The sequence below is a fragment of the Lutra lutra genome, chromosome 4 (assembly GCF_902655055.1).
Source record: "Lutra lutra chromosome 4, mLutLut1.2, whole genome shotgun sequence".
NCBI lineage: Eukaryota > Metazoa > Chordata > Mammalia > Carnivora > Mustelidae > Lutra > Lutra lutra.
Window position 1 is genome coordinate 190,677,496 of NC_062281.1, and position 15,287 is coordinate 190,692,782.

At 46.1% G+C, this 15,287-nt stretch overlaps 1 protein-coding gene across 3 annotated transcripts in view; it reads right to left on the bottom strand.

Annotated features, from left to right (window-relative positions):
• UBE4B (ubiquitination factor E4B) overlaps positions 1-15,287 on the bottom strand; it is a 128,036-nt gene that overhangs the window by 71,737 nt on the left and 41,012 nt on the right. The window lies entirely within an intron of this gene.

Here is a 15,287-nt window from a genome sequence, read left to right on the forward strand (position 1 = left end):
TGAAGGGTTAACTAACATTCCCAGAAAACACAAAGTACGCTCGTAGTTTATCTGGCCAATACCAAACATGAGCCCTCAGAAGTGCTTCTAATGAGCATATCCTACTCCATAAAGCCGACGGATACATTCAGTCAGCAGCTCACTTCCTAGTGAAAACATTTTGTTCTTGTGAATTAACACAAATAGAAGAGCATTTCAAACCTGCAAAGAAATACAGTGGTACCTAAAATATTAAGAGAAGAAAACCAATGACACAAATTAGAAAAATGATTTAATCTTCTTATTTATTTTTTTTTTAAAAGATTTTGTTCATTTATTTTACAGACAGAGGTCACAAGTAGGCAAGAGAGGTAGGCAGGGAGAGAGAGGAGGAAGCAGGCTCTCCGTGGAGCAGAGAGCCCGATGTGGGGCTCGATCAGAGGACCCTGGGATCATGACCTGAGCCGAAAGCAGAGGCTTTAACCCACTGAGCTACCCAGACGCCCCTAATCTTCTTATTTAAGAGATAGTTTCGCTTCCTTCATATCAAAAGGGTGAATCATGCAAAGAATCAAAAGACCTTGACAGCTCCTTAGAGAACTGGTTGAGTGGAGGGCCAGTGCAAGACAAAACAGGTTGAGCCTGTAGCATCTTACAGCACCGAAGAGACAATACTCAAAAGAATGAAAAGATAAGCATGTCAAACAGAGGAGTCAACCCAAAAGAGCTCCCAATGGCCAACGCTAGAATGATTTGTGTAAAATAATACTGCAAAAAGAAATACAGCAATTTGAATTAAAACTCAAAATACAAAATAAACATACATGAGTTCTTACTGCTGTAAGGAGAAGAGACAAATGTCCCTTACAGAAGAATTCCACCTAAACATATCTCCATGTAGCCATTCCCCATTCCAAAAGGTAAAGCTTAATTCTCACTGCCTGGGTAGGGAGGGCTGGATTTAGGAACTCGATTTCGAAGAACTGAGTCTGGAAGGGGAAAAAAAGTCATTAACTTCACAGTGGAGAGACCCCAAAATCACCAGCTTAACCAGGTGGTGAAGGTGACCACCAGCAGGGGTGCGGTATAGACAGTGTGCACGCAGAGACGAAGTGATGAGAGGGCCCTTGGCATGTGTGATTTTCTTCCCTCAAAACCCCAAACCCCAGTCTAATCATGAGAAAAACATCAGACAAAGCCAAATTAAGAGAAAATTCTACAAAGCTCTTCAAAGCTGTCAAGATAATGAAAACCACGGAAAGACTAACAAACTGTCAGAGACCAAAGGAGACTCATCTTTAGTTAACAGAAGTACCCCAAAGATTTTTTTTAAAAAAGATTTTATTTATTTGACAGAGAGAGACACAGCGAGAGAGGGAACACAGCAGAGGGAGTGGGAGAAGGAGGAGAAGCAGGCTTCCTGCTGAGCAGGGAGCCCGATTCAGGGCTCGATCCCAGAACCCTGGGATCATGAATTGAGCTAAAGGCAGCCACTTAACAACTGAGCCACCCAGGCGTCCCAAACCCCAAAGATTTTTATGGTTTCAGGTCTCACAGTTAGGTCTAGTTCTTCATATATTTTAAATATTAACTGCTTATGAGATACATGATTCACAAATATTTTCTCTTATTCTCTAGGTTGCCTTTTCATTATGTTAATGATTTCCTTTGCTCTGCAGAGGCTTTTTTACTTTGATGTGGTCCCACGTGTTCATTTTTGCCTTTGTTCCTTGCTTTTGGAGTCAAAGCCAAAAAACCATCGCCAGGACTGACATCGACGAACTTACCGCCTATGTATCCTGCTTGGAGTTTCATGGTTTCTCGTCTTACAGTCAAGTCTTTATCCATTTTGCGTTTTCATGTATGGTGTAAGATAGTCGAGTCTCATTCTTTCACACGTGGGTGTCCGGTTTTCCCAGCATGGTTTACTGAAGAGACTGTCCTTTCCCCGTTGTACGTTCTTGGCTCCTTTACTGTAAATTAACTGACCGTATACAGACAGGTCTATTTCTGGGCTCTCTGTTCTGTTCCACTGATCTATGTGAATGTCCTTATACTAGGCCATATGACTTTGACAACTATGGTTTTATAAGAGTTTGAAACCAGGTAATGTGATACCTCCAGCTTTGTTCTTCCTCCTCAGGATTGTTCTGGCCTTCTGTGGTTCCCTACAAATTATAGGATTCTTTGTCCTGTGAAAAATGACATTGAAATTTTCACAGGGACTGCGCTGAATCTAGATTGCTTTAGCTTAGTATGGACATTTTATCAGTACTGATTCTTCTAATCCATGACCACAGATCGTCCCATTTATTTATGTCTTCTTTAAATTCTGTCATCAATATCTTGTAGTTTTCCGCGTACGTATCTCCCACCTCCTTGGTTAAATTTATTCCTCGGTATTTTCTTCTTTTTGATACAACTGTAAATGGGATTATTTTATTCCTTTTTCCCACAGTTTGTTATAACTGTATAGAAACACAAGAGATTTTTGTTGGAGCGCCTGGGTGGCTCACTCCGTTAAGCATCTGCCTTCAGCTCAGGTCACGATCCCGGGGTCCTGGGATCGAGCCCCATCTTGGGCTCCCCGCTTGGCAGGGGTACTCCTCCCTCTCCTTTTGCCCCTCCCCGCTGCTTGTGTGCTCTTTCTCAAAAACAAATAAGTAAAATCTCAAAAAAAAAAAAAAAACCCAAAACAAGAATTTTTTAAAAGAATTTATTTATTTGATAGAAAAAGAGATCACAAGTAAGCAGAGAGGCAGGCGGCGGGGGGGGGGGGGGCGGGGGCGGCAAGCAGGATCCCTGCCGAGCAGAGCTCAATCCCAGGACCCTGAGATCATGGCCTGAGCCAAAAGCAGAGGCTTAACCCCCTAAGCCACCTAGACACCCCCAAATCAAGAAATTTTTGTATATTAATTTTATATCCTACAACCTTCCTGAATTCATTTATCAGTTTTTTTTTTTTAAAGATTTTATTTATTCATTTTACAGACAGAGATCACAAGTAGGCAGAGAGGCAGGCAGAGAGAGAGAGGAGGAAGCAGGCTCCCTGGTGAGCAGAGAGCCCGACGTGGGGCTCGATCCCAGGACCCTGGGAACATGACCCGAGCCGAAGGCAGCGGCTTTAACCCACTGAGCCACCCAGGCGCCCCATCAGTTTTTTTTTTAAGATTTTATTTATTTATTTGACAGAGAGAGATCACAAGCAGACAGAGAGGCAGGCAGAGAGAGAGAGGGAAGCAGGATCCCCGCTGAGCAGAGAGCCCGATGTGGGACTCGATCCCAGGACCCTGAGATCATGACCTGAGCCGAAGGCAGCGGCTTAACCCACTGAGCCACCCAGGCGCCCTCATTTATCAGTTTTAACAGTATTTTAGTGGAGTCATTAGGGTTTTATACATACAGTATCAAGTCCTCTTCAAATCTGAAAATAGTGACAGTTCTACTTCTTTCTTTCCAATTTGGATTTTTTTTTTTGGTGCCTAATTGCTCTTATAGGACAGACTTCCAAAACTATACTGAATAAAAACAGCAACAGTGGGGACTTTCTTTTGTTCATAATCTTGGAGAAGAAGCTTTTGGCTTTTCACCAGCGGGCAGAACATTAGCTGTGGACTTACTGAACTCGGCCTTCATTATACTGAGGTCCATTTCCTCTACCCACTTCCGTTGGCAGTTTTTCTCATACATGGACATTGAGCACTTATTCTAAAAGCTCATGATTTTTATCCTTCGTTTTGCTAATGTGGCCATCACCCTGACTGGTGTGGCCATCACCCTGACTGGTGTGCCCACAATGAACCTTCCCTGACTCCCTGAAATAAATCCCACGTGATGACAGTGTACGGATGTTCCTTTAATGTACCGTTGATTTGGGTCAGCTAATATTTTGTCAAGGATTTGGTCTATAATTAGGGATACTGGTCTATAATTTTCTTTTCTTTTATTAAAGATTTTATTTATTTGAGAGGGAGAGAGACTGAGAGAGAGCACGAGAGGAGAGAAAGTCAGAGGGAGAAGCAGACTCCCTGCGGAGCTGGGAGTCTGATGTGGGACTCGGTCCCGGGACTCCAGGATCATGACCTGAACCGAAGGCAGCAGTGGCTTAACCAACTGAGCCACCCAGGTGCGTGGTCTACAATTTTCTTTTCCTGTGGTGTCCTTTTCTGATTTTGGCACCAGGGTAGTGGCTGGCTTCATAAAATGGAGTTTGGAAATGTTCTCTCCTCCATTTTTTTTTTAATTAAAGATTTTATTTATTTCTTTATTTGTCAGAGAGACAGAGAGCGAGCGAGCACGCACAAGCAGGCAAAGTGGCAGGCAGAGGCAGAGAGAGAAGCAGGCTCCTCACCAAGCAAGGAGCCTGATGCAGGACTCGATCCCAGCACCCTGGGATCATGACCTGAGCTGAAGGCAGTGGCTTAACCGACTGAGCCACCCAGGCACCCCTCTTTTTTTTTGTGGTGGGGGGGAGACTTTGAGATTGATCAGTATTAATTCTTTGAATTCACCAGTGAAGCTGTCTGGTTCTGGACCTCTGTTTGTTGGAGATTTTTGATTAATTATTCAATCTCTCTTTTTTTTTTTTTTTTTTAAGATTTTATTTATTTGACAGAGAGAGATCACAAGTAGATGGAGAGGAAGGCAGAGAGAGAGAGAGAGAGAGCGAGGGAAGCAGGCTTCCCGCTGAGCAGAGAGCCCGATGTGGGACTCGATCCCAGGACCCTGAGATCATGACCTGAGCCAAAGGCAGCGGCTCAACCCACTGAGCCACCCAGGCGCCCCCTAATTATTCAATCTCTTTACTAGTAATCAGTCTATTCAGATTTTCTATTTTTTTCATGGTTCAGTCTTAGAAGGGTGTATGTCAAAACATTAATTTTTCTTAAACGCACTCCCTCAGACTCCATTTGGGGGAATGGAGACAGATGGTGAGAAAAAGTGCCAGCATATTCCCAAATCAAAACCAGAGAATGACTTCCTGGACACATACCTACTATGAGCTCAACAGAGAGAAGGGAAAATAGAAGACAGCTCCATCTAGTCAGGAAAACAAGCTAAATGCACACGAAACTAAGAATGGCTTGTGCAGCACAATTCCTAAGGGTTCTCCGTGTCTCCATTGTGATGGCGATGAGAATAGGAGCAGAAATGCTCTGAAAACAGAATGTGGAGTTAAATGAAGGGGGGCTTGATCACAGAGGAGCCAGAAAGCTCCCAGACTACACTGCAGTTGCAAACACGGAGACAAGACTTCTGAGCAGGTGACGTGTCTGATCTCTCCAACACGACTGACCTCTGTGCCCTCCCCAGACTTGCAAGCCTGACTTCAGCAGGGAGAGCAGGAGTGCCACAATGTTCGTGTCCCACCGTGTGGGCGGAGTGCTAATGGGTAGTTTGGAGTCCAATGCAACAGAAGTTCAAGGACCAGGTTAGCCTAAATGGGGACAGAGAAGGAGAAGAGAGGGACCGATCCCAGGCTGAAACAGGAAGTTGTTTCCCAGCGCTACATATCTCTCACTGACAAGCTGTTAGCACTTTTTCCAGACTCACAAAGTAAGGATCAGGACCCTAGGAATGATGCTACATAACGCAGCCCATTATAATAACAAAGCCAGCCCAATGTAGAGAACATTCTGCCCCCCTTGGTGGCCAAAATACATCTAAAATATCCTCCCTTGGGTGACCAAAAAGCCGCTCCAGTGAGATGAGCTATCCATGCCAGTAAAGGATACACCTGTTACAACGAAAACGAAAAGGATTTCAACCACCACCAGGAGCCTCCTGAGCTGGGCAGTCTGCAGGGGTCTCACTGCAGCCCACTGGCCTTGAACTTCTGCCTGAGCCTCTGCCTCCAGTTTGCTTCTGACTCACCCTCAAGCCCTCTTCCCTGCTCTCTCCCAAGCTGTAGACTGAGCAGGAACAATAGTGCTTCTTTCTGAAGAAGGAGGGGAAAAAAATGATTTAAATACCAGATCGGCAATCAAGGATAGGATGGAAGGTTCTATCATTGCTAACAGCATTCTTAGCCAAAGACAATTAACTATAAAAGTGTGATTTTGTTGGAATTTCTACCAATGTACTGTTATTTAATAATATGTTCTGTATCAGAACTGGAGGAGGAAGTTGAGGGGAACTGAAGATGACTGTGCCATCCCAAGCCTTACATCAATCACCACCAAGCCCATTTCTGCCCCAGGACCTTTGCATTTGTTTTTCCTTCTGTCAGGAAAGAACGCCTAATAGATAACCACTTGGTCTGCTCCCCAGCTTCATTCAGGCTTCTTTCGAAATGTCATCTTCTTAATGAGGCCTACCATCGACTCTCTAACTGAAAATAGCAACGCCTTCCTCCCTTGGCAACATAACTCTCTAGATTCTCCACAATAATTCTCACCACCTGACAGATTTTATAGTTCTTAAAAATCGTCTGTCTTCTCTCACTAGACCATAAGCGATGTGACCTAGCACAGAACCAAACAGACACATGAGAGGATTTAAATAAACAGGTAGTAAAGGAAGGCTACACGAATTTACAGCATTCAGTAGATCACTGATAACAACTGATAAAAAAACGAAATGTAAAACAGATCATAATTAGCACGTCGAACCAATCTGGGGGGCTTAGAATAACAATTGTAATGGGATATGGAAGGAAGTTCCCTACTTTCAGAAGTAATAATCCTGTGTTGGTGTTGTTGCTTTTAAGGCAGAATTTTCAATCAGATAAATCCTTGGGGGAAAATTCTCCCAAGGAGTTGACCACCACAGGCCGGAGTTTGGGGCAGACAGAGACGACTGCAGGCGTGCAGTGTCAGGGGTGGTGCGCGAGCCTCCCTGAGGACGTCCCCTCCTGCCGGACGAGGGGCCCTCTGAAACGGCCCCATCTTGGCGGGCAGTCCTGGCTCCTAACCCAGTGCTTAGCACACAGAAGGCATTAAACAAGTGTCCAAATGCATAAATGGAAGCAGGACAAAGACCATTTTCAAACACAAGAATTTAGGTTAAATTATTATTAAGTATATTAAAGACTAGCAGGGAGACGGAGGAAATGGCTTCTGTGTTTTTTGTTTTTTTTTTTTTTTTAATTTATTTGACAGAGAGAGATCACAGGTGGGCGGAGAGGCAGGCAGAGAGAGAGAGAGAGAGAGGAGGAAGCAGGCTCCCTGCAGAGCAGAGAGCCCGATGTGGGACTCGATCCCAGGACCCTGAGATCATGACCTGAGCTGAAGGCAGCGGCTTAACCACTGAGCCACCCAGGTGCCCCGGCTTCTGTGTTTCTAATCCAAACCCTGGAACTAGCCCAGAGGCCAAACATATCATTTGGCTTCTGTCTCATTCCAAACAGGCCCCGCCGTTCACTTCTGCTCCCAGAGGAGAGGCTCGTCATAGCAGATGGAAACAGAATTCAGGGGGGTCAAAATTATAGTAGCTGTTTGATTAGCTGCTAGATCTTTTATTTAAAGCATTTAACACAGAAGCACATAAATTCCTATGTCACAATCTTTAAAAATATTGTGATCACTATATTTCTATATAACTAGTTTCCTCTGTAATCTTGTGTCTTATTATCTGCATTTAAAAATATACTTTGAGATGCCGACCCAAGGCTTCATCGGTTTGCCAGAAGAGCTCATGAAAAGACCAGGAAGGGAGACAAACCGTAAGAGACTTTTATTTTTTTTTTTATTTTTATTTTTTTTAAAGATTTTATTTATTTATTTGACAGAGAGAAATCACAAGTAGGCAGAGAGGCAGGCAGAGAGAGAGGAGGAAGCAGGCTCCCCGCCGAGCAGAAAGCCCGATGCGGGGCTCGAACCCAGGACCTGGGATCATGACCTGAGCCGAAGGCAGCGGCTCAACCCACTGAGCCACCCAGGCACCCCCGTAAGAGACTTTTAATCTCAGGGAACAAACTGAGGTTTGCTGGAGGGGTGGAAGGTGGGAGGGATGGGATGGGAGGGCTGGTGATAGACACTGCTGAGGATATGTGCTATGCTGAGTGCTATGAATTGTGTAAGACTGATGATTCATAGACCTGTACCCCTGAAACAAACAATTATATATTAATTAAAAAAAAAAAAAAGACAACAGTCTTAAGAAGTCCAGCTCAAGGGCACCTGAGTAGCTCAGACAGTTAAGCATCTGCCTTCAGCTCAGGTCACGATCCCAGGGTCCTGGGATCGAGCCCTCCATCGGGCTCCCTGCTCAGCGGGAAGCCTGCTTCTCCCTCTCCGTCTGCCACTCCCCCTGCTTGTGTGCTCCTGCTCTCTCTCCCTTAAATAAATAAATAAAAATCTTTAAAAAAAAAAAAAAAAAAAGGGAACTGCAGCTCCAGAGGGTAAAAAAGGCATCCAAGGAACTTGCTCCACTAGACCTAAGAACTCTGTTAAGATAAAACCAGCTGATAAAGGATTCACTGAGGAACTCTTGTGCAAGAGTGGCCACATCTTTGGAGAGGTCAGGACATCCAGGAAGGCTATACGCACGATGTCAGAGGGGTGGACGTCAAAGGGAACAGAAGGAAGAGAAGTATAATTTCAAAAGAAGACTGTAAAATAAAAATCGTCCAAGGGGGTTAAGAATTTCTGAAGGCTGGGCAATCATGAACCAATCTAAGGTTGGGGGGGGGCGGCGGGGGAAGGAACTAAAAACCAGTTTGTCCTCCTGGGAATTGAATGAGCAGAGATTCTTAAAAGAAAATGAAAGAACACCTTCTCCGGTACTGGATGGTAAGCTCTTCCAAGAAAGAAACTGAGCCTCACTCGCTCGTCTTTGGGCATTTCCATGACCTAGCACTGGGCCCAGCCCGCCACAGGCCCTAAATAAACACAGGCCGAACTGACGTGTAAAAGCAACGTAATCAATGACGACTGTAAAAAAAGAGGCAATCAGCTGGAGGAAATTACTCATACTTACAACGTTTTCAGGCAGGCAAATGCAATATCATATTAACAGTGCACACAAAAAAATTAGGAAATATCTGAGGATAATAAATGCAAAATTCAGAACAGCGATGGCCTGCTGGTATGGAAAAGAGGTGTAGAGAGCCAGAGATCCTATCGGGGGTTCACAGGTGGTGCTAAGTCTCGTGGAAGTTATCGATCATGTATGTCCAGAATGTTCTATAAAAACTTCTTGGTAAAATTTTAGTAAAAAATAGGCTTAGGGATTTTTAAAATTTTGCTCAGGGTGCCAGGAGAAGCAAAGAGACAGCTAGAGCTGGTTATGGTGAAAGAGTAATGTTATAGTAAATGTTCTCTAGAACTCGAGGGGTGCCACGTTGGCTCCGTCCATGGAGCATGCCACTCTTGATCTCCGGGTTGTCAGTTCGAGCCTCACATTGGGTACAGAGATTAGTTAAAAGTAAAATCAATCAATCAATCAATAGAACTGGAGTTTTATTTTACATCTGACATTCCCAACACAAAATATTTTTTCACTCATTCAGTCGTTTAACTAGTGGCATTAACTAGTAGTACCTACTACCTATCAGCATGGTTCTGGGGCGTGGTTCTAGGGATGGTTCCGGGGTTAAGGGAATGAACAGCACTGACGAGGTCCCTGTTCTGACCTTACGTTTTAAGGGGAGGAAGGGATGGTGATGGGGGCGGGGGGGATGATATTTCCACTGGGAAGCAGGGTCTTTGCCGACGTCATGAAGTTAAGATGGGGTCATGCTGGCTTAGAGCGGTGCCTAGTCCAATAACTGGTGTCCTAGCAAGAAGAGGGAAACTTGAGCACAGACACACACAGAGGGAAGGCCATAAAAAGACAAAGGACATTGGAGTGGTGTGGCCACAAGCCAAAAAACACCAAGAACAGCCAGCAACCAACAGAACGAGGCAAGGAGTTTTCACTGGAGCCTTCTGAAGAAGCGCAGCCCTGCCTACACCTTGACTTTGGACGTCGACCCTCCGGAACTGTGAGAGAGTGCACATCTTGCTCCCGGCCCCGGGTCTGCTATACTTTGCTACGGCGGCCCTCGGAAAGACGCTATTGCAAGAAGCTGGGGCCGCCCGATGGGAGAAGCCACTAGAAGAACACGCCGCTGCTCCCTAACCCTTGCTCCAGTTACCCGGAGCGGCAAGCAGCTTAACTAAGGCGGGGGCCGCCACGTCACTCCTGGGCCAGGAACTCCTCAACGTGGTGGCAGTCTACCCAGGATTTGCGTCTGCCAAAAGCACTTCTTGATTCTGGAACAGAAGTCTCTCCTCCATATTCAGCGGACAATAAATCTACCCACTGGCCCTCCATCTACCAGCAAGGACCACAGAAAACAAGCACTAGCCTTCATCTTCATGGCAACGCCTTGCATTTTTTTTTTTTTTTTTAAGATTTTATTTGTTCATTTGACAGAGAGAGACAGCAAGAGAGGGAACACAGGCAGGGGGAGTGGGAGAGGGAGAAGCAGGCTTCCTGCAGAGCAGGGAGCCCGATACAGGGCTCGATCCCAGGACCCCAGGATCATGACCTGAGCTGAAGACAGATGCTCAATGACCAAGCCACCCAGGTGGCCTTTAAAAGATTTTATTTATTTATTTGACAAAGAGAGAGAGATCATAAGTAGCCAGAGAGGCAGGCGCAGAGGAGGGGGACCAGGCTCCCCGATGAGCAGAGAGCCCAAGGCGGGGCTCGATCCCAGGACCCTGAGATCATGACCTGAGCCGAAGGCAGAGGCTTAATCCACTGAGCCATCCAGGCACCCCACTTTGCATTTTTTTTTTAATGGAAAGCTATCAAGTCTTCTTGAGATTTTCTTTTAAGTTATGTATGTTTATGTTGTTTTGGCATTTTCTCTTGTGAGTCACTTACTAATTCACTAGATGCACAGATTTAACATGCCCGGCACTGTTAAAGGCACGGGGATACAGCAGTCGGTAAAATGGATCCAAGTCCCTGCCCTGTGGCTCACACATCTTAAGGGCAAGGGGAGAAAAAGGGATCTACAAGTCGTGTAGGTCCTGCATCAGCTGGGAACAGAGCTCAAAGTAGTAGCATCCATGTCAGGCAGAGGTGGCACCTTCACAGACCGTGGCCAAAGAAGGTGCCCCTTGCATAAACATCTGAAGAGTTGAACAAAAAAGCCACGTGGATTTTTAGGGTCTGGGCCTTCCAGGCAGAGATAGCAAAAAGGCAGGTTCCAATAGGGCTCATGGCTGGAATGTTCCAGAAAGAGCAAGGAAGCCAGTATGGCTGGAGCCAAGGCAACAAGGAGGAGGCTCGCAATGGGAAAGGAGGTCAGAGACAAAACATGGCCATGTCACACAGAGCCCCGGGTCAGGGTGAGGACCGTGACTTTTATTCTTGATGAGGCAGGCAGCCAATCGAGGGAGCCAACAAAAGACAGATGTGGCCTACCTTATGAGGTGCCTGTTTTTGGTTTCTTTTAAACTGTTTCTTTAATAAATTCGTGAAAATCTGTTTATCCAACCCGCCAGGCACACAGCTAAGAATATCTACCTCACTGTGATTATGAATAATGGTGATTACGTGAGAAACACGAGGACTTCACAGCACAGAGGTGTGCTGCCCGGAACTAACCATCTGGAGCTGTCCAAGTCTTCCGGCAGTTTGTGATGGCAACATCATGAGCTCGCTGTGACAAATAACCCTGCTGGAACACAACGTTGTACTTGCGCTTCAGGGGGACCCAGTCTGGTGCTACCCTAAGAGACTGAAGTGAAGTGAGGACAGACACGGAGACAGTAGTCAGGAGGCCATTTCAATAATCCAGGTGAGCTGTGGTGGTGCCCTGGGCCCCGCATTTGGCCCTCTATCTGTTTTTGCAAATAAAGTTTTATTGAAACACAGCCATGCTCATTATATATTGTCTACGGCTGCTTTTGTGCTACGGGGGCTGAAACAAATAGTTGTTGACGGGGACTGTACGGCCTGTAAAACCGGAAATATTTACTACCCGGCCCTTTACAGAACATTTACTGACCCCTGATCTAGAAGATGAGATCAAAAGAAGAGGTACTGTTGTAGGCTTAAGCAACTAGAAAGAAATGAGGTGCCATTTATTGAGATGGGATTCTAGAAGATCAGATGAGAGAAAATACCAGACGCTCAATTTCGGACGTGGTAACTGTGAGATGCTTCTCAGACGATGTAGGAGTCTGAGACTCAGGGAACAGTTCTGGGCTGGAGAAATCAACCTTGGAACCAGCAGCATAGAGACAGTAATTAAAGCTGGGAAACCAGATAAAATCAGTAAGGTAATTAACACAGATGGAGGGGGCAACAGCGTGAAATACTGAGCCCTAGACCCCTGACACTTACACGTCAGAGAAATGAAACAGAACCGGGGCGCCTGGGTGGCTCAGTGGGTTAAGCCGCTGCCTTCGGCTCGGGTCATGATCTCAGGGTCCTGGGATCGAGTCCCACATCGGGCTCTCTGCTCAGCGAGAAGCCTGCTTCCCTCTCTCTCTCTCTCTCTCTGCCTTCCTCTCCGTCTACTTGTGATCTCTCTCTGTCAAATAAATAAATAAAATCTTTAAAAAAAAAAAAAAAAAGAAAGAAAGAAATGAAACAGAACCATAACAAGCAGCAAGAAGAAACAGAGACAGGATGAAAGCCATGAGAATGCAGAGCTCTGGAAGCCAAGAGAAGAAAGTGTTTCAAGAAGAGGACCAGGGGCGCCTGGGTGGCTCAGTGGGTTAAGCCGCTGCCTCTGGCTCAGGTCATGATCCCAGGGTCCTGGGATTGAGCCCCGCATCAGGCTCTCTGCACAGCGGGGAGCCTGCTTCCCTTCCTCTCTCTCGGCCTGCCTCTCTGCCTACTTGTGATCTCTCTGTCAAATAAATAAATAAAATCTTTAAAAAAAAAAAAAAAAAAGAAGAAGAGGACCAAAGCCCCATCCATTGAGGCTGAGACGATGACTCAGAGCAGACCGCAGGAGGCCTCACTCGGCTGGATTCGAATCAGCAGTGGGTGCAAGGACAGACGAAGGAGACAGAGGCTAGTCAAGTCGCTCCGGAAGTTCTGTTGTGATGCAGAGCCAGTGGGGTGGAAGCTGGCAGGGGAAATGAGATCGGAAGAGTTCCTTTTTATGTATTCCCATGATGGGAGAAGGAACAGCATGTATAATGACTGCTAAAAAAAAATAAAAGTTTTCCACTTGAGGTAGAAAACCTGACGAAGCAGGAAAGATGGGAAGTGCTGGGGCAATGGCTCTGAGTAGGACAGAGGAGGTGGGATCTGGGGACAGAATTCAGTAAGGGGGGGGGGACAGTTCAAGCTTAACAAGAACTGGCCCCTCATACAGGCAGGTAGGAGGATGCGACGATGGGGATCTTACGGAGATTCTCGTTCAACTGTGTCTGTTTTCTCCATGAAACAGGAAGGCAGGCCCTGAGCCCAGAGCTGCACGGAGAACAAGGTGCTGCCCACCGAAGGAGGGCAGACCTGGGAGGGGGAGAGTAAACCGGAAAAACGCTCTAACTCCCTGTGAGAGTGCATGACCACAAATCTGAAATGAGACAAACAGCATGGTTCTGGATTTTTCTCTAGTCTTGTTCCATGGCATGAGACAGCAAGAAGCCAGGAAATGGGATCTGAAACCAGAAGCACAGACTGGGGCACCTGGCTGGCTCAGTCAGTAGAGCATGGAACTCTTGATCTCAGGGTTGTGAGTTCAAGCCCCACATTGGGTGCAGAGTTTGATTAAAAATAATATCTTTACAGGCACTTGGGTTCCTCAGTCAGTTAAGCATCTGACTCTTGATTTCAGCTCAGGTCATGGTCTCAAGGTCGTGAGGTGGAGCCCTGCATTGGGCTCTGCACTCAACAAGGAATCTACTTGGGATTCTCTCTCTCCCTCCGCCCCTCCTTCTGCCTATGTATGCACCTGCAGTCTCTCTCTCAAATAAATAAATAAATCTTATAAATAAATAAATGGATGAATTAATGAATAAAATCTTTATAGAGGAAACCAAACAACTAGGAGCATGGTTTAACCAAGGAAATAAGACAAAGCGAGAGGGAGGCAAGAGAGAGGAGTGACAGTGAGTGACCGTGGAATTTAAATGGGGCAAGGAGGGAAGTGGGGACCCCAGGGGAGAAGAAGTGAAGAAAGTGGCATAGAGGGGGGAGCCAAAAAGCTGAAGGTGGGGCTCAGGAAGTCACTGAGATGGAAGGTCTAGAGCACGACCGTGGCCATAAGTGGCTGTTGTCAGATGGAAGACAATGTCACTAAGGGAAAGCAGTGCAAAAAAGTGAGAGGGCAGAGTCCTGGAAGGTCATCCACATGGCTACTAAAGTCACCATGAATCACGATACAGGCAGTGCTGAGGAGAGAGTGGACCACACAAGGCAGGGAGAGTGGGATCAGGGGACAGCTGTGACAAGGACAGGAGTGGGGAACACAGTCTGATGACACAAGGTTCAAATCAATGTGTTCTTAGAGTGGAGGAAGACTGGTCTAGAAGAAGAAATGAGAAAGCAACAGAGGAGGGGTATAAATTCAGGAGAGCCCCAAGGGGAGGACTGTCCACAGTGAAGGAACCTGCCAGGGACTGACCATGAGCATTTCAGAGCTGGAGGTGGGGGAAGAGAGGTGTATATAGCAAGCCATACAGAAAGGAGAGACCGAGAAGTAAGGGATGAGGACCTGGGAGTCTCGGTGGCTGAGTAGCAGGACAGGGCACAGGTCGTGATGATTCCTGGTAGTCCCAAAGGGGCATGGTGCTGTGAGCAGATGCAGTGAGCAAGACGCACACGAGCTCGGGTCTCCGGTCTGCCCGCCACTGATGCGGTGCGCTCTCGGCCCCTCCCCACCCCACTAGCTCTCCCCCAACAATCTCCAGCATTCCAGGTGGGACCTGGCCATGGTGAGACAAACGACACTGTTGGAAGCACTGTTTCTAAGGAAAAGGTAAAAACCCAACCGGAATCCCGAGCCCATCCCCTACCAGAAGACCATCACAGCTTCTCAGAGGTGTACAGGAAGACCCTTCAGGCAAAGGCATTTTTTAATTACTAACTGATGATGTGGCCTAAGCATCTCTCACTTTTACAATCGACAGAAGGTGGATAAGCATTTATATTTACATGGCGGAATGGTCCACAGCGGCGCCTCACAAGAGCTATGGCAACAGAAACTCAGCAAATGCTTTTAAATGACGAGTTACCCGGTTCAGAAAGACGGATTATGCGGAAGGCAACGAAGGGAGTGCATTACATGACTGTAAGAACGAACAATCATATTAAATAATAAATAATAAATAAAATAATAATAAAAATATTATTTTAAAATATAAAATAAAATAATAAAACAATCATATTAACAAACATCATTATTCAAT